Raw genomic sequence first — 23,743 nt, 5'->3', positions numbered from 1 at the left:
GCTTGCTAATTCAAAAAAATGCCAAAATCATTTTAATCAGCACGTTTTCGACACATTTTTTCAACAGCATTCACTCGACCCGCACACCTTTCCGCTATCGTCGGACATTCGCTCATTTGGTAAACCTTTCAACACCTACAATAATGGGCGCGACTGCGACCGCAAATATTTAAATTACAACAAAAAAATAAAAAAAAAAAAATTAATAAAATGAAGTGAACTGAAAATCATATAAAATCCGTATTTGCGTACGCTAAAGTCGACGTACAAATATTATGCAATATTTAAATTTAAATTTTAACTACAGGCATTTGCATTTTTTTATGTATTGAATTTTTTTTTTCAGTTTGTTTAATGCGTGTCTTTAATGAGATACGCTTGAAGTTGTAAACCAGTTTTTGGTGGTATAAATTTTTGGTTTTATTAGGCGTTGATTTGCAAAGAGGTTTGTGACGTGTGTGAAAGATATGCTAACTATCGAAAAAAAAATTGGAAAGATTTCTAGTTTTCAAAACAGGACATAAAAATTTATCGAAAACATATATTTATTGATTTCGTGCGGGAAATAAAATTTTAATGCACTTTAATTTAGCTAAAAATGTACATATTCAATTGTTAAGAATCAACCTTTCTAAGCATGTTTGGAAAATCATAAAAATTCTTGTTGTGCAAAAAATGTGCGGATATTATAAAAAGTGAACTGCTTTAAGCTTGTTTAAACTTAATTTAGTTTATAGAGATAATAAATTGTCCATTGAATCGTAATGTGCTTCTCACTTCAAATGCCAAAGAAAATTATTGCCTAGATTTGGCACACAAGATGAACTTTAAATTGATCAACATAATAAGTTATTAATATTCATGATATTATATACAAGGCAGCAGGAAGTTATATGGTCAACCGTGTTCTTTAAACAAGTCCTGTGACTGTGTTAATATTTGTGATATCAGATTCATGACAACATAATGTTATATAGTCGAAATTTTCATCGACACAAGTTCCGTGTATAATTGCATTCAAGATTGTAGCAGGAAAAAATGTTGCCTACCTTTTGGCTTCACAACACTAAACTGTTAAGTTTCCATAATAAAAAAATATAATTATATGAAGAATGATATAAATAATTATTATATGAAACTATCTACTAATATCTAAATGACATTTAGTCGAAAATTTCATCCAACATAATTTTCTATTTGAAAAATGTGGCCTACATTTTGGCGCTCTCATAAAAATTCAAATCATAATGCTGTAATAGTATGTGGTATGTAATATTTAAACTTCATCGCGTCATTCAATCGCTTCATCATCTCACTCAATCACTGAACTCACCCACTCAACACCTTTATTTTTACTTTCATTAATTCAGTGGTTAATGGCTTGCAAAAAGTTGGCCAAACCGCAATCACGAGCATTTGTGGCACTGTTGTTAAAGCGCATTACAAAGCAGAATTCCCCACATGCTTTCAATAAAAAATTTCACGCTTAATCTGAAACTTACAAAATATCTTTAATTGCTGTGGCAATTTCGGTTGCGGTCATTTTGATTTTGTTGATGATTAGTAGATAATATATTTAAAATAATATTTATTTTATTTTTTCTCTCTGGGGAGTAATAACAATTATGTCTTAATTACGGCGATTGCTTGTATATCAGTTGATTATAAAATACTATTTCTTCGCAGTTAATTTTTTTGTAAACTCTTCTTAAAACACTTTTTTATGTGTTTTGAAAATAAACATAAATTTCTACTTACGTTGTTATCAACATTTTATTTGCGCTTTATTTGATTGTTTTGTGCTAAAGAGACCGTTGCTGAGTGGTTGTGTTGACCGCTTTGTTACTAATTTGTTTATGCTTTCTTGCAAGTAAACAAATTAGTATATTTTTATAAATTAAAAATTCTGAATTACAATTTCGCAGTCATAGGCACGTAATTTCCGCTTGCTCGTGTATCTAAATCAATAAAAAAATATTGTATGCCAAAATATCACTTCGGTGACATGTGCAGTTGGTTGATTAACGAATATGGTTGCTGTAAGGAAAATGTGGAAAATTTATAAAAATTAGTTTATGTTTTCGAAGGTTTAATATTGGCGACGAATTGTGTAAACCAAATCGAGTGGAATGCTGCTGTTAAGAATTTTTTAAAAGCCACAGAGGGGTTTACTTAACTGGAGCGTATGCGAATTTTCAATGGTCAAATCATGGACTCTCAACTGAACACCTGCCTCGAAATTTAATTGTGTACCTTTTTTGACGTTACGATAACAAGAAAGCAGAAATTTTATTTTCTCAACACACTATTGAGAAATCAGATATAAGCAATAGTTTTCTCAATTAGCTGTTGAAAAAGAGTATGAGGTCTCAATATTATTTGCATAAGATTTTCTGTCGCTTTAACAACAACAATAACAACAGAAAATAAAATTTATTTTCTCAACAGACTATTGAGAAATTAAATATATATGCAATTTTTTCTCAATTAACTGTTGAGAAAGAGTATACGACTGTATATGGGACATTTCATTTGTTGATATGACCGAATTAAGTTCTTTGGATTATTTCTTTGGCTTTTTTAATAAGTATAATATATATTCTTATAATATTATGTTGGTTGAAAAACTAAAATGAAATAGGTCGCGAGTGTGAAATTTAATTGTCAGTTTTCTGCAATGCCAACGAGTAAAATATATACAGTGCCTATCAGAACATATTATTCTTTTTAACTATCAGTCTATATATAACATGCTCCAATTAACACTCCTAAACAGTGTTCTACATGTTCACCTTTAAATGTAATTAACAATTTGTTTAATAGTACAATTTAACGCCTATATACAACTGAAGTATTGAAGTGCAGAAATGCGGTTCATTTCACTCTCAACCATATATGGCTGACTAATATACAACTTGTTAAATCGCTTCAGTTAAAACTATATTTTGACAGTGAAATAGATATAAACGTACATATATAAACCGATATATGAAAGTTACTTTTTAACAAAAAAAAATTACGCTGTAAAATCTTATATATATCTTATTCTTCAATATTTTTTAATATTTCATATATATATTATATATTTTTTAATAATTTTTTTAAATATATTTTTTTAATAATTTTTTTTAAATATTTTTTTTTTAATATTTTTTTTTTCACTGAAGCAAAAAAAAAATTAAAAAATAAGTAATTAAACAACTGTAACTTTCATGCTTTATTTGTCGCATCTGGTAAATGCTTTACAACCTTTTAATTGTTTAATTACTGCTGACAAGCGCGAAATCATTTCATGTCATTACATATTTTATTTTAATTTCCAAATTTGACATGTTTACAATGTGACATTTTTCCCAAGCGCACATTCGAAGGCACACACATACACACATATAAATATATATAGTATATATGTATGTATGTATATATAGAATTAGTGCCGATGTCGAAGCCACACTTGCGCGCTACAATTGGGAAACATTGAACAAATAAAAAAAAATACTGAAAAAAAAAATAAAAATGAAAACAACAATAACTGCAACAACAGCATTTAGTCAACATGCACTTAGTTTGAAGGCAAAGCGATTGCAAAAACAAATGCTTGAGCGCTTAAAGACTTTGAAAATACCTATGAATTACAAAATATTACAAGTGAAACGCTAAACTCAAGCGCAATAACAATAAAAACAAATGTCTTGTATATTAGCTCATTTTTGGTAATTTTTTAAAGCTTTTAGGTTATACTGTTCGAGGACTGGATAATGTAAGTTAATAATGAAATGTATATGCAGTTGAACTTCCCAAACTCGAATCACCATAATCCAAAAAAAACTTCAAGTTAGAGAGAGTTTCGAGTTACGGAAGGTAATTTGTATGAAATTTTACTTATATTGCTCATTGGAGAGTTCGAGTTATGAAGATCTTCGAGTTATAGAAGTTCGAGTTATGGAAGTTCAACTGTATAATTATAATGATTTGTGTTCTTATATTAAAGGGTTTTCAATGGTTCACTGGTTCATCAGTCAATTAGAAATCATGTGGAATAGTTTTTGGAGAACCTTCCTGGTTGAAATACTCATTTATTGTGAAATCACCCTGAAAGTACACTACTTCTTCTTTATAGAATAGTCATCCTAAATGTAGGCTATTTTTTTAATAAAATTACAATCCTAATTGTAGGCAATTAGTAAAACCATAGGTCTTTGACTTACAATTGAATCCAAAAATTATATCGTTTTAATAAAAACTAAACAGCTATACTCAAGAGTTCAAATTACCCAAAAATATAATAGGTTATTTGAGGCCATTCACATTCATATAAAATACTTCAAATTAAACCACATTCAGACAGCGGTTTCAACAGAAACTCGCTTGAATTGCAATGCTTAACAAAAACCGATCGTATGCCTCGAAAGTTGATATTAAATTTGACTATATGCATTTGAAGTTCTGAAGCAAGTGGCAATAACAAAGACGATCAGGTGTTGAAAGTAAGTCGGTTACAGAAGTTATGGCCTTGTCAGCAGTTTTTACAAAACTTTCTATTGCATTGGGTTTCTTTTGCTAGTACTCACATACTTATATATATTCATTACTGATGGCTGATAGAGCATAACTGATCAAATTGTTGTGAAGAAGTAATTGAACTTTATGGAATACAATATTAATAATTATTTTAACAGAAGTTTTCCAATAACTTCTTCAAGTAAGACAGAAAAATATTTTATTCTGTATAATTAACATTTATAGAATACCCTTTAACCATACAAATTCACCAATTACAAAATATTACATTCGCATATTACGAAAGACTTGACTTCCGTCTAGTCACCATATAAAAACCTCTGAATGCAACGAGTTTCCTGTGCCCTTTCATATTTTCGCACATTAATTGAGTATTTATTTAAAGATAATTTAAGCAGGACCTGTTCATTCAAGGTGTCGCTGAAACTTCCTATGGAAAAACAGACTTTTCAATTTATGCTGTGCAAAGCTCGTTGAGATACTTCCGTCTTCTTATTATTCATGAAAGCTGACAGACAGCAACTTAAACAAGCTGCCACCAACTGATTTTGAGTTTTTTGATCTACACCCTTGAACAAATTTAGAATTGCATTGCTCATTCATGAATTTCCGAATCTGTAGCGAATTGTGAGACTTGACAGTGATGCGTACATATACTACAGTGTGTGCAAAAATTTAACCTCCATCTTGTGATGATACGAATATCAAAGGCAAATAAATTGAATGACGAAGAGAAGAGATGTTGGGTAGTAGAGTAATTAAGAATATCTTTTTGAGTCTTATTTTGTATTAAAGCTGCGGAATTTGTATAACAAAACTTGAAACTAAATTTATAAAAAATAAAAAAAAATAAAAAATATTTATATGAAAATATTTATTTTTATTAAAAAAAATCCGAAAAAAAAAAATCAAAAATGTGTTTCAGTTAAAAAATTGTCGCTTTTAAGTTCAAATATGCAAAAAAAAAATTAGTCTCCTTATTTAAGGGAAATTTAAAAAAGAAAAACATTAAATTAATTAAAAAAACTTTGAATAAATAACAGTTAGTAAAAAGATATCCCAAACAAATGTTTTCTATTTTTTTATTTTATTTTTTTCATATGATTAAATTCTACAGATTGCACTTATGCTATATGTCCCTGTTCACCTAGAAACCCAACCAATCGCCATTAATTGCATTATTACAATATATTTCCATCGCCTGAGATTCCTTTACTTAATTGCAATATGCGAATGGAATATTTTACAATTTTGCAATGCTATCAATTTAACCGGTTTAACTAGACGCATACATATCAACTAGTGGTAACAACTAGCATCGCTCAGCGCGCGTTTAGTAAATTGCCGCAGAAAAAGCTGGAATAAGACAGGCCAGAGGCCAGAGTCTTTTAATAGTGTCCAACAGCAGCGACAGCTACTCGATTACAGCTTAATTACTCACATGTCTATGTATATTGATACAACTGCATTTCCTCTGCTCCACTGAAATGATTCAAATTATTGACAGACTCAAATACAAACTACTTTTAATGCAATTTTATGATTTTTATATTCAAGAGATTGCATCGCATGTCGTCTTCTAGAACTTTTCGATTGCACTCTCAATGGCTAAATTGCCTGCTGCGTGCGTGTTGCACTTATTCATGTGTGTGTTCTTTACGCAATTTATCTATAATGTGGCTTGCATAAAAATGGCCGCTTACAGCGTATATTTATTGCATTTCAGGAGTAATTGTCTTTGGAAAATTGCATTCTGCTTAATCACCGCTGATTCATTAAGATCGCGCGCTTTACTAGTTCGAACTGTATACACATACATATATATGTTTTTTGGTTTGTGCTACTACGCTCGTGGCTATGTCAAATCAGCAAGTGTTGCTTTTTGACACCTCTTGCAATTTGGTTTTGTTTACAAATTCCAGTTAAAAACGTGTTCTTTTGCACTGTGTGTGCAGTGTTGTTTACGTTTGACGTACTAACGTGGTTTTTTGCGTTTTCATTTGCATAATAAAAGCATATACATATATTTTAATATGAGTACATGCAAATAATTAAAAAAGAAATAGAATTTACTAGACAAATTGCAAGGCATAACCGAAGGATTACCTAACTGCGTGACTAGTGCCGCCATTAATGTGACAATATAGATATACTATAGTGATTTTATGCAACTTCCGTTTATTTTTAGGATTTTTGTGATTTCCATTCAAGCTTTATATAAATATCTGATGAACTCACAAAATTAATTCAATATATTTGAAGAGCGTAAAGTAAATTATGTGACAGTGCTCACTATAACAAGAATGGCATACTTGTTTGCTGTTTATATTAATAATTAGTTTCGTTTCTGCAAATACATTGTTTAAGTTATAAATATTAATTTGTAATAAATTATTTAATTTTATATATTTTAATAATGTATCTTGTTAATAGTTATTTCACAAAACACTTTAGAAGTGGTTTTTAAAGCAGTTAAAAATTATTAAAAAAGAAATAATGTTTAAGAAATAATATTTTTTTTTTCATATTTTATTTTGTAATTAATAAAAATGTATTATTTTTGTCTTGGAAGAGAATTTTATTTTGATATATGTAATTCCCCTTTAGTTCCTTATGACTTCATAAAAAGTACTTTTATGAATTTTTACTTTAATTACAATCCTAAAAACTTTTAAAAAATTATTTCATATTTATTAGCATACCTTTAGGCGGAAATTGCATTTTTTATCCTAAATAAATTATTTTTTAGTCACACGGGGGTTAGTGCTCTTGCTAAGGTTGGAGATTTTAAGATTTTTAAGATGTTCTCAGAGGCTTTATGTTGTAGTCTTTAAGGTCCCATAAAAAACAAATGTTTTTCTGCAAATGTTAAGTGGTAACTCTGTTTTATTTTTGAAATTATTATAGTAGAAGATATTACTGTTTCATATCCTGTATTAATGTTGAGGGATAGCGAAGAAAGTAATAGCTTGACAATCAGTTCTAGATAGCCGGAATGAAACCGAATTTTTATCCAGAGAAGGACTATCAAATCGACAGATCAGCAGCAGTCCTTAGAAATATTTGTGTATTGTTTCTTCCACTACAAGAACAACAAGTTGAAGCTTACCGGTTAAGCTGCTTTCAAATAAAATTATTTATATTTTGAGTGAAAAATAAATTTAAGGATCCAAAGATGCCTTGACTGGTACATCTAGTTCATCTAAGAAGTATTCGTTTCTATTATAAGCTCCTCTAAGAAAGCCGAGATGAAGAAAAATCTTAATTTGAGAGTTTAGTAATGTTAGAAGTTGATCAATTGATATGTGTGAGTTATTTCAATCCTTAATTTTTATTTCTGTTAATTCCAAAACTGAAAATACTTTAGATTTTTCAAAAAAACGTCCGCCATATTGAAAACCCGACACCGATTTTGTAATCAGCGATCCTGAAAACCCTCCAATAACGAGTTTCAAGAGAATCCGAAGAATTTTAAAAGTCACTGTCCGCCATATTGGTTTTCTGGGTGTATCTCAAAACCCTGAAAAATCAGATGGGGTTAAATGGACCTCGTATTCGGATTCAATGACCCCAAAAACATCTGTTACACATAGTAAGAGCCCCAGGTCATGACAATTTTTTTTTGTGTGACTGTATTATAATTGAAAAGAGGTTTATTAAAAAAACTAATAATAAATTTAATTTTTGGACACACTTCACTGACCAGTTTTTCCTAACAAAAATTTCCTCATTTTAATAATAATAGTCTAAATGCAAAAACTTCACAATAATAAAATATAAATATATACTGACATGCAAACTTAAAATATTGCGAAAATTCATAAGAAACACATTCAATGTTCTGTTCAAAACCCGCAACACACCAATTAAGCGCACTCGGTGACCATGCGAATAAACCCACAATATAAAAATTTCGCATAACCGTTAAGCATTACCAAAATGGTGGCTGGGAAATACCGCCAAACAATGAGCCGCACACAAAAACATAAATACTGCCGCCATATAAGTGGTCAATGATGAAATTTTGCACTAAAAACGCACAAACAAAGCACAAAGCCATTACAAGCATATAAAACGCAAAGAGGAACATTTCGAACAAAACACGCTGAAAATTTCGAAGGGAACAAAATCGAAATACTGCATACGTATTGTATACCGAAGTACTTAATGGTAAACGAAGTGAAGATGGGCCGAGCAATTTAAGGCAGCAGACAGCACCAACTTGCTTAATATGTACACAAGCGTTGGTATGTATCTGTGAGTGTGTCCATGTGTGTTATAAAGTAATCGACGGACGATGTGCATTTCGAGCTGCTTACAAAGTGGTCAGCCTTGAGATAAGCAAGCAAACCCAGCTGGCGGTGACAGGCGCATAAGTACTGAGTACTAAAACAATAATGCTTGAGCGCTCAAAATAATAAAGTTTGCTCGAAAAAAAGGCACGCAGCAACAGCTGAAGTGATTAAATTAACTCGCTAACTAAAAATAGCGAAATAAAAAGGCAAGTAAATTTAAGATTATTAATTTTGTACAGGCTGCAATTCAGGTTTGTAGCTTAAGTCTTTAGTTTTCATGAGTTCTCGAGGTTTGGAAGGCAAGTTTGTGTCTTAAGTCTTTTGTTTGCTTAAGATTTTTCAACTCAGTAAAGTTTGGGCCTTAAGCCTTAAGTTTAAGCCTCAAACCTTTAGTTTTCCTGAATTCTCTAAATGTTCTTGACTACGATCCTTTAGTAGAAGTCTAAAATTTTGTACCGGATATAAGCTTTGCCCATTTTTATCGTTTAATACTCACATTCAACAATTGTCTTCACATTTTTGTTGTTGTGTTCAAGAGCGCTTATATTTACATATATTTTTGCATGTCTAGAGTATTGTTTTTGTTTTTTTTAGTATTGAGTAATTCTCTTTTTTACTTCATCAGTATATCCATGACTTTAATTATGCTGTTGGCTGTCATTACTTTTGATGTGGGCGAGTGTAGCTACTGGGCTTTTGCTTGAAGCTTGAAGTGGCTACTGGCAGTTAAAATTGCATTTTTAGGCGGTCTAATGATGGTGATGGTAGTCATTAAATTTGTTGAGACTAAAGTATATTTCAATAGAGAAAATTTTAAAATTAAAAAAAAAAATTATTAACAAATATTGAAAATATATTTCGTCAGCTTAGCGCCATTAATTATATTTGTGGTGACTAAAATATTTTTAAATAAAGAAAATTTTTAAATTAAAAAAAAAATATTTAAAATATATTTCGTCCGCTTAGCGCCATTTGTACTCACTAATTAGCAACTATTTAGCTTTACAAATATCTAATTTTAGAAATTTCCTTACTAAAAATTTTTTATTTGCTTTCTACCTCTAAAATAAATCTCACTAATAAATGTCAAAATCGCATGCGTCACTTTTTTCTTATTTATATATTTAGCTCATTTACTAACGTCAGTTTGTTATGAAATAAATGTTAGCACCGTTACTCATCAGCTTTTTTGTCAAAAATACTTAAATGAGTTTTAAATTAAATACAATAAAAATAAATATGTCACTTAAAATAGGTGGCAACCGATTAAGTTCACTTTTGCGCGCAAAATCATTATCATTTGTGATTTCACTGCATCGACAGCTATTTTTCCGCAATAATTTACAGCTAACACATTAAAAGTATTTTAAATTATTAATAAGTAGTTATTAAAAAAACAGTTGTGGGAGTTTTGGTGACCTCTCATTGAAGGTATTTACACAATTTTACTACCGTTATTAGTTGACTCACCCTTTTGGTGACAGTTGTTTTGAAAATTTTTGACAACAGATAATTTGGATGAAATATTGCAGCGTTAATTGGTTAATAATGACTGCACAACTCATTTTTAGGTATGCATACTTAGGGTATGATATCAGAAATGATACTGACGCGACCGAGTTTGACGTCATAAGTTAACAAATCATAAACTTACATGAATACTTTAATATATTTTGGTGTCGTGATTCAGAAAAATTAGTCTCTACTGTTATTATTATTATACTATTATGTGAGGAATTTCACCAAATTAGAAAATTTGATTTTTATAAATTAACAAATATCAGCTGACAACATAACAAATATCAACTTCAACGGCGATATGACTCATTTGTTCTAAGAAATAGTAAAAAAAAAATACTAAAAAATATATTTTCCGCTAATTTCAACTAAATTGAATTATCGCAAATTTCAACATAAGAACATAAAAACACTCAAAGCAGAGAAGTAGCACTCTACGCACCCAGAGAACAAAGCTTTGACGAATTCGAATTCAATTGAACAAAGCTGGTGTGTGCGTTGCGTGCATAATTTGAACGCTACGAAATAATGGCAGAGCAAATGCTGAAATAAAATGACAGCCATCAACACCACTACAAATGAAATGTATTAAAGCTTGTGTGACAAATGGCGAGGGAAGAACGTCACAAGTGCGACTGACACGGCGATGAAGCCGCAAAAGCGCGACGCGTGTGCCAGTGGACGACGTGACAAGTGCAGGAAGAGGCACATAAGTGTGTTCTATATACATACATAGAAATATATAATTTTATTTTAACATATTCATATGTTTTTTATTTTTTATATATTTACCGCACCAAATGTGTAATTGAGAAGGGAAATAGCTTTAATTACTAATATATATTATATATACTTAAGACTTATATGTAGTAAGAATGAGCATATATAATAAGAAAATTCAATTTGGCACCAATTTCCTTTGATAGCTTCATTTTGCCGCCACTTCTATTTCCACACACATACATACATACTAAAGTAGAGACATAAATTTTTCACTTTCGCTATCGATGCCTGCGTCATCACTGCGCCGCTGCGGTAATCATTACATTGTGCGCTGTGAAACTGTGACAATCGACAATAAATGTGCGAATTGCAAGGCGCAGCGAAGCGGTTTTGCATGCAACATTAGCGCGCACACACACACACACACCACGATTGGTGGGCAGCCAGTCGAGCTTGCAACCAGGTTTTTCCGCTGATTACGTCTACGCTGATTACAAGCGCGTAAACAAGCAAGAGAGGAGGTGAAGTATGTTGAAAAATAGCGCAAAACCACCGTTATATAGCTGTGTGTGTGTTTGTTTGCAAAAACAATGCAACGACTTGCAACATCAACTGCTGCTCTCTGCATTGAGTTGTGCTTTCTGCTCTCAGCTGCCGCATTTCTTCATTTCTTGCTTTTTATTTGTATTTTTGTAATTTCTTTGACTGTTTTCTTTTTGCGCCCATATTTCTACATTGCGTTTACTTTATTTGTGCGGCGTCGTTGCGCGATGACATAATTTCATGAACGTACCGGCCGGTTTTGTGGGCCACTCAGCCACGCAGTCACTCGCCCAACTACTAATCAGCAATTGCCACTGGCCACCACCAGCAATAACAACAACAACAACTGAAATCAGCCAGCTGTTGCATGTTTTTGGTTTGGCTTTTCTGCGATTTTTCTTCGTTTTTTTTTTGTTTTTTTCTAAGCAATATTTTTTACTTGCTACTATTGCTTTTCGCACCACTGTGTCTAATTTGTTTGGTTGGTAATTTTCTTATGGTTTTCTTGTATTTACCACACATTCTTGCAATTTCTGTTATTGTTTGTGTATTCTGCCGCAAATACTTAGTTGCTCTTGCTAAACAAATAATTAATGCCCACTAACACATAGCGATAACAACACTCGTGTGTGTGTTTGCAAATATTCACTTTGCAACTTTTTAGTTCGCACTTCAGCGGTTGCTTAATTTTAATTTATTTATTTATTTTTCAAAATTTTCCATTGGTTTTTCTCTCTTTTCTTGGCTTATCATTGCTTTGGTTTTGTATTTTCTTGCGATTTTGCTTTTCATACTTAGTTTTTTTGTTGCTATGTGCTTTTGCAGAAGCACAAGTTTTTACTGTTATTACAACATCTGCGCTATTTTACATTGTTTTGTTGTGGTGTTTCATGTGTTGAGGTTTTAGTTTGGGCACTAGTTCGATGAAGACTTCATGAAAAAATGTGCTCAAATAGGGTTTGGGTGAAATACATCTCAATAATCTAGGCAAAATATTAATAATTACTCATTAAAATTAAAAAAAAAAAAAACAAGTAAGGAAGAGCTAAGTTCGGGTGTAACCGAACATTTTATACTCTCGCAATTTATTTATTTAACTTAATTAATATTATATAATACACAATTTGACCCACATATTCGTCATATATATTGTATAAAGTCCACTGAAAGTTGGAAACCCTAATATTGGGTTAGAAGCACCGAGGTCCTCGTATTCGATATATGGGGCCTTAAAAACCTATGATCCGATTTCGACGATTTTTAGAATGGGGCTGCCACACTATTAACATAGTATTAATGCAAAGTTCTGCATCGATATCTTCACTAGTGCTTACTTTATATATTGTAAAGTTAACGATTCAGATCGTCTTCAAAGTTCTGGTATATAGGAAGTAGGCGTGGTTGTGAAGCGATTTGGCCTATTTTCACAACATATCATTGGGATGTAAGGAAACTATTACACACCAAGTTTCATTGAAATCGGTCGAGCAGTTCCTGAGATATGGTTTTTGACCCATAAGTGGGCGACGCCACGCCCATTTTCCATTTTGTAAAAAAATCTGAGTGCAGCTTTCATCTGCCATTTCTTATGTGAAATTTAGTGTTTCCGACGTTTTTCGTTAGTGAGTTAATTCACTTTTAGTAATTTTCAACCTAACTTTTGTATGAGTGGTGGGCGTGGTTATTATCCGATTTCTTTCATTTTTGGACTGTATTAGGAAGTGGCTAAAAAAAACGACTGCAGAAAGTTTGGTTTATATAGCTCTATTGGTTTGCGAGATATGTACAAAAAACTTAGTAGGGGGCGGGGCCACGCCCACTTCCCCAAAAAAATTACATCCAAATATGCCCCTTCATAGTGCGATCCTTCATACCAAATTTTATTTCCATAGCTTTATTTATGGCTTAGTTATGGCATTTTATGTGTTTTCGGTTTTCGCCATTTTGTGGGCGTGGCAGTGGTCGAATTTTGCTCATTTTCGAAAGCAACCTTCCTATGGTGCCAAGGAACATGTGTTCCAAGTTTCATCAAGATATCTTAACTCAAGTTACAGCTTGCACAGACGGACGGACGCACGGACGGACAGACAGGCATTTGGATTTGAACTCCACTCTTCACCCTGATCACTTTGGTATATATAACCCTATATCTAACTCGTTTAGTTTTAGGTGTTACAAACAACAGTTATGTGAACAAAACTATAATACTCTCTTTAGCAACTTTTGTTGCGAGAGTATAAAAATATAGTTAAAACATAACCTCAAAAAATCAATAATATGTTTCAGAAAAGATTTCTGGAGGCATAAAAAATAAATCAAAAATTCTATAGAAATGAAAAAAATATTTAAAATCGTTGAGTCTAAACTTTTATTGAGTATGAAGACCAAGATTCCATTGTACTGGCCTAGAGCTTCAATAATAAATGATAAAAAATACCAAAAATCTTGATATTAAGCACAGAACAATTCAAAATGCTGTAATATTTCAGTTAAATATTATTTATATCCAGAAATTTAATTTCAATTTATATTTCCGTAACTATATCACCACTTTACTGTCATTCACACTCAATCAGTGGACACCCGCAACAAGCTCAGTTCACTTTGTGGTATTTTTCAATATTTTGTTTTTGTTTTTCTATAACAACATCAACTCAGCGGCAAACTGTCACAGAAAACATTAATATACTTGTAAGCAAATGATTTAGTTTGCCCACCCACCCAATACTTCAGCCAACACCAGCGCTAGTCCGCTGCACAGGGTGTCACTTTATCACCCGCGAAATAACAAATGTTTATGACAAACTCAATTAAGTCGTAATTAAAAAGCGCACATTATTTGATTGCTTATCGATTTTGTATGCAAATCTCATGACGATTTACATATAATCTTTAGACAATAAATAATTCACTGTTGCAAAAACGAAAGAATGCAAACCACTTAACGTTGGTAAATACATATGTAAATGTAAGACAAAGTAAGGCAGTAGCTATGTGGTCTGGTAATGATGCAATATGTTGAACCGCAAATAAACAACAACAAACAGGCAGCTAAGTGTTCAAATGTAAATACATATATATATATAATGGAGAGATAGCAACAGAAATCTAATATGCCACTTAAGATTATGTCGGAAAATCAATATTACTTATTTAAGTATATAAATTTTTTATATTGTATGCAACAAAAGTGTGAAGCGGAAAATTTGTTAGTGTGTCACTTACAGTTGTGCCATTTCTCGGCGCTAAATCAGCTGTTAGTTCACAGCTACTTACTCACTAATCACTGTTTACTGTTTAAAATATTTATTTGCGGCTGCGTATATGCCTTTTCTTGAGAAATTTTGTCGGAAATGAAATGGCGCGTTAATACTTAATAAATTGACCACAGCTTTCTTGACCGAAAAATAGTATTTCATATTCATGTAGATACATACAATTTTTTTTAATTACAGAAATTATCATTTAATTATGAAATTAGTACATTATACGATGTATGTAGGAATGAGGTTGTACTACTTTTTATATAAAACACTTCAAGTTTTTAATTATATGTGCTTTACAGGGTGGTCTTATAGTTTTAATATTCAGAATAATGATAAAAAAATCCGGCTCCCAAACTTTTGGTGAAAGTATTACAATGGCTTCAGTCGAAGTGTCAAACTGCAGCAACGTTCATGACTCATACCAGAAAACACTGACTCATTGGGTGCAGTGCGCGACATTTTTGAACAATAGTCATATCCTAGCTCATTTCCAAAGCTTTCCAATATACTTTTTTCGTTAAGAATATCTTGAAAAAAGGTTATCATAAGCAAACCAGTATGCCTTAGGTTTTGAAGGAAGCTATTCGGAAGAAAATGTAAAACGTCAACTGTCAAACTGACATTGACAAGTTCAGTGTGCAGTAATGTCAAATTTTTCAAATCATATAAATAGCTGATGCAATTTTAACAATCTGAGCTTATGGACTTCCGTAATCATTATTTTTTCTCTGTTTTCTAGTAATTTAACATCATTTGAAAACAAAAATAATTTTGGTTCCACCCTATTTAGACATATATGTAAGTATTTGTCTATTAAATACATCTGACATAAGTCATTATTGTACACTCATATATATGCACATATATATTAAAATTGCCATATCCACAATCGTAATAATATGTAATGATTTGTCTTCAAAGAAGACAGTCACCCATCATTAACTCAACTAATCCTGCGTTGCATAGTCGGGCGTTAATTATTTTTCTTAGAATATTAGTTTTTGTTATTCTATCTAAATATCAACAAATCTATGTAGAGACACACACAGTTACCAAGTTAGCTGATTTTTTAATTGCTACTTAGACGAAATCCGTAACAAATGATATTAGGCTTGAGCTTTTTCACAAGAAAATCCGAAATGATTGATGCTTCAAGGTGTACGACATTTTGACAAAGCTTCAACGCATAATGAAAATAATTGCTTTATAAGGTTTTAGAACTGATATACAGCGTATAACTGGTGCTATTCATATGTTTCTACGAACTAGAAGGGTTTTTAATTTGAGCTATGAGTCTGAGGAAGGGACCAAAAGGAGGGTTTTAGATTTAAGGTTAGATTCAAAAGCTTTTAAGTCGATTCAAAATACTAGGTCGTATATGACTATCAATGATGTTGATCAACCTCATCCTTTCATCCCTGTAGAGGAGATAGAAACATCATTTCTACTAGAAATAGTAAAGTTTTCATGTTATATCTCCCTTATTATTAACTAATTTCTGTTTGGGAACAATTCGCTCGCTGTTGCGGTCATATTTTTCACCACTTCTCCATTTCTGCACTAGCTGGTCAGATAATCACAGCAACAAACAACGAACCCGTGCATTACAAAAGGTTAATTAGTAGGTAGCAAGCCAGAGAGGTCGACACGTGTGTGGGTCGTGGTGCCAGCAGCATTTTTGCAGAGCAAAAAAATGTGTGACAAAACTTTTTTCGCATTCACATTAAAGCTCTGCCCGCTTCTAAGGTGTAAATCAAAAGCCGTAATCTTTGGCAAAGTAGATGCGCCGGTTTGTGTATGCTCGTGTGTGAGTCACATGTGGCTACAATCTAACTAACTGTCCACTTACAAGGCAGGCCGACGCTCGTCCAACCGGTTTTGCACTATAAATAAACTAAAACTTAAAATTTAACGCGTTTTGTAAGTTAATACCTGCTGTTCGTTAGCATTTTCGTGTTTTTTTTCTCGGCTTAAACTACTGCTGAAATTAGCGTTAGCCAAGAGTTGCCGTTGAGGTGATTAGGTTGGTTTGAAGTGAGGCAAAATGATTAAACTTACATTGTATTTTTATAAAATTTTGGTGGGTTTGAATTTTTTTTCGATACAATATTCTGATGATTAAGAAAAAAATAATTGGAGGGTTGCCACATTTTTTTTTTTTTGTAAAACACTATTAATGAGTTTAAAAAAATACTACAATATGAGTCCAACCTAAATAAATTAGGAAAAGTTTATAGCTGAAAAAAAATTAAAAGAGTTGCCACCTTTTCAGTTTTCATTCAATTAAGTTGATAAAATTTACGAAATATTGCAATAAAGACAATTTTATATTTGGTGATGGGAATATGGAAATATTTTATAAAACATATTTTGAAGGAGAGTTGCCACCTATCTGCAAGTATTTAGTTAAAAAAAAATTTAATGAAAAATGCATGTAATTACACAAATTATTGGAAATTAATTAGCTAATGAAGCAACAATTTGTTGTAAGTACTTTAATATACTCACATGCGCTCATACATTAGGTGTCTTAGAAGCGGCTGCAATAGGTTGAAAAAGTAAAAAAAAATCGATTTCTAAAAACAACGCGTAATATTAGCTAATTGAATTTACAAACACTTTTTGCTTTCGATTTTTATTCTCGTCAAATATTAATTTTTTTTTTGCTATCTTTTACAAAGTACACTTAGACTTTGCTCGAAAGCGCGCAAATTTACTTTTGCTTCATGCATATGCAGCGCTGTGCACTCACTGCAAACGTTGGAATTTTCATTGAGGCGCGAAACATAAGAGTGAAGGGCGTACGAAATGTAAACAAACATTGCTCGGAGATATTTAAAGGTCTAACAAGTTGTTTCTACAGTCGTATGTATGATGCAATGAGATAAAAATCACGTATACGCACTGTTACACATTCTGTGGCACTGTGGTAGGCTGATAAGTGTTTTATCTATGCAATGCATTGTGTTGGCAATAAATGTTTGATGCAATTACAATGACTTGAAAATGAATTAAAAATAATAAAAAATGCAGTAAACGGTAAATAGAAATTAATGGAAGATTTTTGAGGTGTAAGAGGTTCCAGCAAAAATTATTAAGAAAAATTTACTACTCATTTGGGTTTTATTTTTTATTCCATTTTTTCCACTTTTCCTACGTAATTCAACATCGTATTAAGTGCTTTAGTACATTAATTTAGTATTAAAATAATTTTTCTGAAATTTTAGTATATTTTAATTATAATTTAGTACTTTAAATTAATGTCGATTAGTACAGGAACAATAGCTATTAATGCGATAAATTAAGGTACGAAAGAATGCATTGGCTCATTTCAATTCTGTTATGATGAACTTTCAACTATATCTCATCATTTTATGTATAAAATATATGTATATTCCAGCATTACAATTCAGTTCGTGTACTAAAAAAAATTATTCAAATTTATTACTAAAATTTTGTTTGAAATGTTGTACTAAAAAATCGTATGTTCTTAGTTGTCATTATAATAATAATTTCGTTTAAAATACATTCTAAATTTAGTACTAAAAATTTATAACTTAACAAAAGAGAAGTACTGTAAAGAATTGCCTTCATAAACATGTAATTTTGAAGATTATTTAGGAATACATGATTAGAGAAAAAAGTTCATACAAAGTCATAGAATTATTAGAACTATATACTTAGTACTAATATATCATTATCAAATTTTGTACTAAATTAAGGAATATTTTTTCAAAAATAATTTATGCCAACACTACTTGAATGGTTTTACTGAAAAGTAGCATTTATACTATGTACTAAAATTTAGTACTCCAGTTTAGTACTAAAATTCTGTACTGAATTTTTCTTAAATTGTTTTTCGCCGTTTTAATTAATTTCGCTAGAAATATTTTCTCGCCAACATATTTTTTTTCTGGCAATTTCACAGTACTAATTTTTTTCGATATTTGTGCTAAATTAAGATATATTTCAAGAAAACTTTGGAGCGGACACTGCTTGAGAATTTTTACTAAAAAGTAGCATTTTACTATGTACTAAAATTTAGTACTCCAGTTTAGTACTAAAATCCTGTACTAAATTTTACTTCAATTGTTTTTTTCGCTGTTTTATTTATGTTCGCTAGAACTATTTTCTCTCCAAGAATTTGTTTCTAACAATTACAATTATTTATTTTCCAGTTATTTAAAATGCGCATAACTTAGTAATAAATATTCGTAATTATTCGACTGGACATAGTAATGTGCTCTATTTATCACGGAAAGACATTGAAGTACCGCAAGGCACGTAATAAAAGTACAAAAAATAACTGCTTAACAGCAATTTATTTCTTTTTAATGCCAATAACGTTTAGTAAATGCATTTCAATTAAACACTTACAACTCCCGTTGTGCTTAAACATAAATTAAGTAAGCAATAATTAACTAGAAGCTGCCCAACAACATAAAAGTGTTTAACAAGTTTTTGTACAATGTAAAATTATGATTGTCTGACGCTAGTAGTGAGTTATTATAGTGTGATATATACATATTTATAAATATATCTATGTACAAACATACATATGTATGTCTATATGTATGATGTGGCGTCTATAAAGCCAACTACCAATGCAAATTAAAATTCTTTTTACAACTTTTTATTGAAAAAGAATTAATAATTGCTGCAAATGAATTGACAAGAAAGTGTAACAACAACAAAGTAAAATTATTAATTATTGTTTGCAAATATACATATAAGAATATATATGTAGACATACTACTGCGACCCAAAGGAATACCGCAGCGCTAATAACAGTCGTTGAAAATTGTCAGTTCACTGCTCATTCAACTGCAAAGCAATCAATTTAATAGAACTGCAAGTGGTAATTTGCGGCGCATTCGCTATGTGCAAAGTGCAAATGTCGCCTGACTTGCAAACCTCGCGACTGACCAGCAGTTAAGTGCATGGAAATAGGCAAGTACATAGCAAAATTACTTCAAATATAATAATTTTTACTAATTTTGAAAAAAAAAAAATTAAAAATATCGAAGTTATATAGAAATATATATGCACAAACAAACATGTTCACAAATATATTTTCCTTATATTTATTTCAATAATTCATTTTTCAGCATTCGCAATCACTAATGTTCATATCTATTACAATATATAGTAATGTCATATGTTATTGTTGTTGTTGTATAGTCAAACATTGAAAATGTGGTCATTTATATGCTGACAAGCGCAGAGCAACAATTGTCATTCACCAGCGCTATTATTCTTTATGCATACGCCCCTAAATATATACGCATAGGTATATGCTTGTATATACATATATTTATTTATGTATATTTCTACAAATAAATATAATTATATATTTTTATGCGTTCGCCGATGTCGCACATTGCGTTGTTCATTGGTTTTTGTTATGTTAATTTCGCAAACAGGATATTGCACACGAATTGGGTAGCTGTTTGGCTTGAAAGGCAAGGAAACTAAAAGCAAAAGTGAAGTGCACTCAACAATTCTTTTGAAAATTGTATTGTATACTTTTGTTTGCTTGGAAAATAATTGCATAGCGCTGGAGTTGGTGAGTAATGCTGCTTGCAAGAAGGCTTTGTAGAATTTACTGGGCATATTTAAATGGATTCAGAAACATTTTTTAAGATTTAATTTGTATGAATAATATTTATTGCGTGAAAAGAAGCTTCAGCAGGCAAAAAAAAATATTTAATATTTCTGAACATAATGAAGTCAGTTCAGTAACATTTTTTGTAGTAGCCTATATATGATTTTCGAAACTTTTGACTCAACACTCAGTTTTCACTTCTCCCATATAAGATGCTGTAGTCAAGAATTGTGACTTTTAAGGGAGATTAATGTCTCATATATTATGGATTATGAACAATGAACAATGAAGCCATATTTTGTTGCTGAAAGGGGATGTCCATGTGTCCAACAAACGCATTTCTCTTTTCCTTGGAGCTGGAAGTGTATGAAAATCGGTTACCGATATGTCGTAATCCATAATATTTAAGACAACGAGGTTGTAACATCAAAATATGTATATTTTTAGAACTTAAATTGATAAAATTTTGGCAAATTGTGCCGAATAGGAACAAAAGTAATGACGTTCATTGATTAAAAAAGGCATTAGTTCTTATTTAACGTATGATTTCTTAAAAAAGGTTTAAAAATGTTAAAAAAGTAGAAAAATTAATGAAAAAAAATAAAAACCAGTTAAAGAATTTTGTTTAAAGGAAGAAAAAGGAAAGAAAAGGAAAATAATTGTATAAAAAATCATCGAAGATTACTTTTTTACATATTTCTGTCAAAAAAGATCATTACCAAATCTAGATACGAATTGAAAATAAGACTACTTCAGTAAGGAAGAAGCACATTAAATGGAAATAATACGATTTTCTCAAACAAAAATACCAAAATACTTCCCTGTTATTAAAATAATTTTTTGAAATTTTAACTTGTGAAACAAAATTCTGTCAAATCATGCAACTAAAAATTGGAATTTGAAGAACACTTCTAGAATTAAAAAAACTAATAAGTCGATGAGTAACGAAATTGAACTAAAAATAATTCTAAAAAAATCTCTTTTGCACAGTCATTGCACTGTGTCTCCACAAAAGACTAGAGACTAGCTTTCAACTCAAATATGGAAAATTATTGTTTACATTTTTTGTCTATTTCGCATAAAAACATTTAAAAAAATCCCCTTTTCTGTAGCACTTAATTTTTCTTATTATTACTGTTGCTATTTTGAGAACAACATTCTTTCCACTTTTTTTTGGGTTTACAGCGCAAAATCTCCGTTTTTTTTTTCACCAACACGAAGACTTTTCGTCGCCAATATGAAGAATCAATTTCATTAATTAGCACTTACATTTTGCTCTTGGCTTTTGCTACAGCGTTTATGCTTGTTGTTGTTGGAGTTAGTTCTAAGTGAGTAACTGCCAACACGTTTTTGTTCAATACTTTATTCGCTACCAACTGCTGTACTCTGCTGCTGCTGCTACTTTTGTGGTTACTGCTGCTGTTGTTTCGTTCAAAGCTACCGCTTTGTTGTCAAGGCTTTTTTCTTATTGTTTTTCTTTGTTTGCACGAGAAACTAAACGAAAATTTACCGAGATTTGAAGAAAAAAATTAGATTTGCTTTATTGCTTAGTTTTATAATTTGGGGGTAATTTTTGTTTTTTTTGGGTTGCACAGTGTTCTGTCGATATTTATTGCTTAAAGCAATAAGAATCGCCGATTTCATAAAAACAGAAGACTGTGGACACAAACTTGTTTTTTCTTAATTAGTTTTTTGGGAGTTTGGTGACACTAACACGCGGCGCTTCTTTTTATTTATTTTTTATGTTATTTTCTGTAATTTAAATATGCGCAAATTTTACAAAAATGAAAGGAAAAATATATAAAAAAAATAGAATAGCATTTGGCAAACTTATTTGCATGCACACATTTCACTATTTTTTTTTTTGGTGTTCGGAAAGTTGAAAAAAAAAATTATAAATTAAAAAATTAATGTGGATTTATAGTTTTTTCGAACTCAAAAAGTTTTTTTTATTTAGCAAAAAATATAAAATAAAAGTTTTCGAAAATATTTTTAATACTTTTTTTTAATATTTTAAAATTATTTTTAAACTGTTTTTTGAGTATTTACATTTTTTTTCAATTTTTTTTGTCAATTTATATTTTTATTTATTTATGTAAAGTTATTTTAATATAAATTTTCAAATTTTTTTCTTAAATTTTTTTTTTCAAAGTTTTCTTTAACAATTCTCAAACATTTTTTACTAAAAAAAAATTGTCACTTTTTATTACTTATTATCCAAATTTATATATTTAAATATTATTTTATTTCTCAAACGCACTCGAATTCACAACTAAAAAACACCAATTCTTCACTATTCCGACATCAACGGCGTTCTCACAGCTGCACTTGCGTTACGCTTAACCGTCCAAATCGTACTGAAACGACAGCCAGCTAATTTCCATAAGCTCAACAGTGGCCAGCAGCAATACGCGAAATACTTTGAGCCCACTTAACGAAGCGCCAACATTAACTCAAAGCAATGCGCGCGCTGATCTTTAACTCAACCAACCACTAGTACTACAGAGTGTGCGTTGTAGTTGTTGTCACTTATGCTCAGTCCACTCAACTCAGACTTTGCACCAAGCGCTGGTCAAACGCGCTGAACAACATAAAAAAAATGGCAGTGAGTGTGGAAAAAGTGATGAAAAATATTTATCCTTTCATGCTGAGTAATTAAATATTTCTAGATTGCGCAAGCATAATCTAATTACTTAATTATTTGCATTAAAAAAATAGCCAATTATAATTTCATATTCCAAAAAAAATATAGGTATTTTGTTAGCTGAAAATTCCGCTTTGTACTTTGTAGTCATAATAAAAATTTTTGAGCGCATGAGCCACAGCGCTTGAGCGCAAATGCTTCTCAAACAGTTGAGTGGCTTCTGCAACGAGTTGGACTTTGCCATGCGGACGGCGAACAAAGGCAATAAACTCATTGCGGCAGTCAGTAAACTTAACAAATAGAGTGAGTAGTTTTGCTACTCATTAAAAACTTGAATGAGCGCATATCGCTCAGTCACTCGCTCAATCACTTAGCTGTGGTGAGTTTCCATTTCAACTGTATAATATGCAAATTGACGCTTAAAGAAGCGCAGTTCTTGTTGTTAGCAGCTACAAACCCACATATCTATGTTTGTATGTATGTATGTACTCGTGTGTGGCATTATGCGGTACCCCTAGGCGTATTAGTGACCCAGTGCAAAGTTCGAAATCAATAAAAATGCACGCAACAAAATATGAATTATCTCAACTTTAACTCACCATTAATATATACACCAGTATATATTTAT

At 31.1% G+C, this 23,743-nt stretch overlaps 1 protein-coding gene and 1 long non-coding RNA gene across 3 annotated transcripts in view; both read right to left on the bottom strand.

Annotated features, from left to right (window-relative positions):
• LOC105217218 (ABC transporter G family member 23) overlaps positions 1-23,743 on the bottom strand; it is a 92,024-nt gene that overhangs the window by 27,751 nt on the left and 40,530 nt on the right. The window lies entirely within an intron of this gene.
• On the bottom strand, positions 1,765-22,908 carry LOC114804581 (uncharacterized). Its single transcript, XR_003752733.2, has 3 exons — positions 22,732-22,908; positions 21,741-21,965; positions 1,765-2,037 (listed from the first exon to the last, which is right to left on the bottom strand). It is a non-coding gene; the product is annotated as an uncharacterized LOC114804581 (long non-coding RNA).

Source organism: Zeugodacus cucurbitae, chromosome 2, assembly GCF_028554725.1.
Source record: "Zeugodacus cucurbitae isolate PBARC_wt_2022May chromosome 2, idZeuCucr1.2, whole genome shotgun sequence".
NCBI lineage: Eukaryota > Metazoa > Arthropoda > Insecta > Diptera > Tephritidae > Zeugodacus > Zeugodacus cucurbitae.
This window is presented reverse-complemented; position numbering and strand designations above follow the sequence as displayed.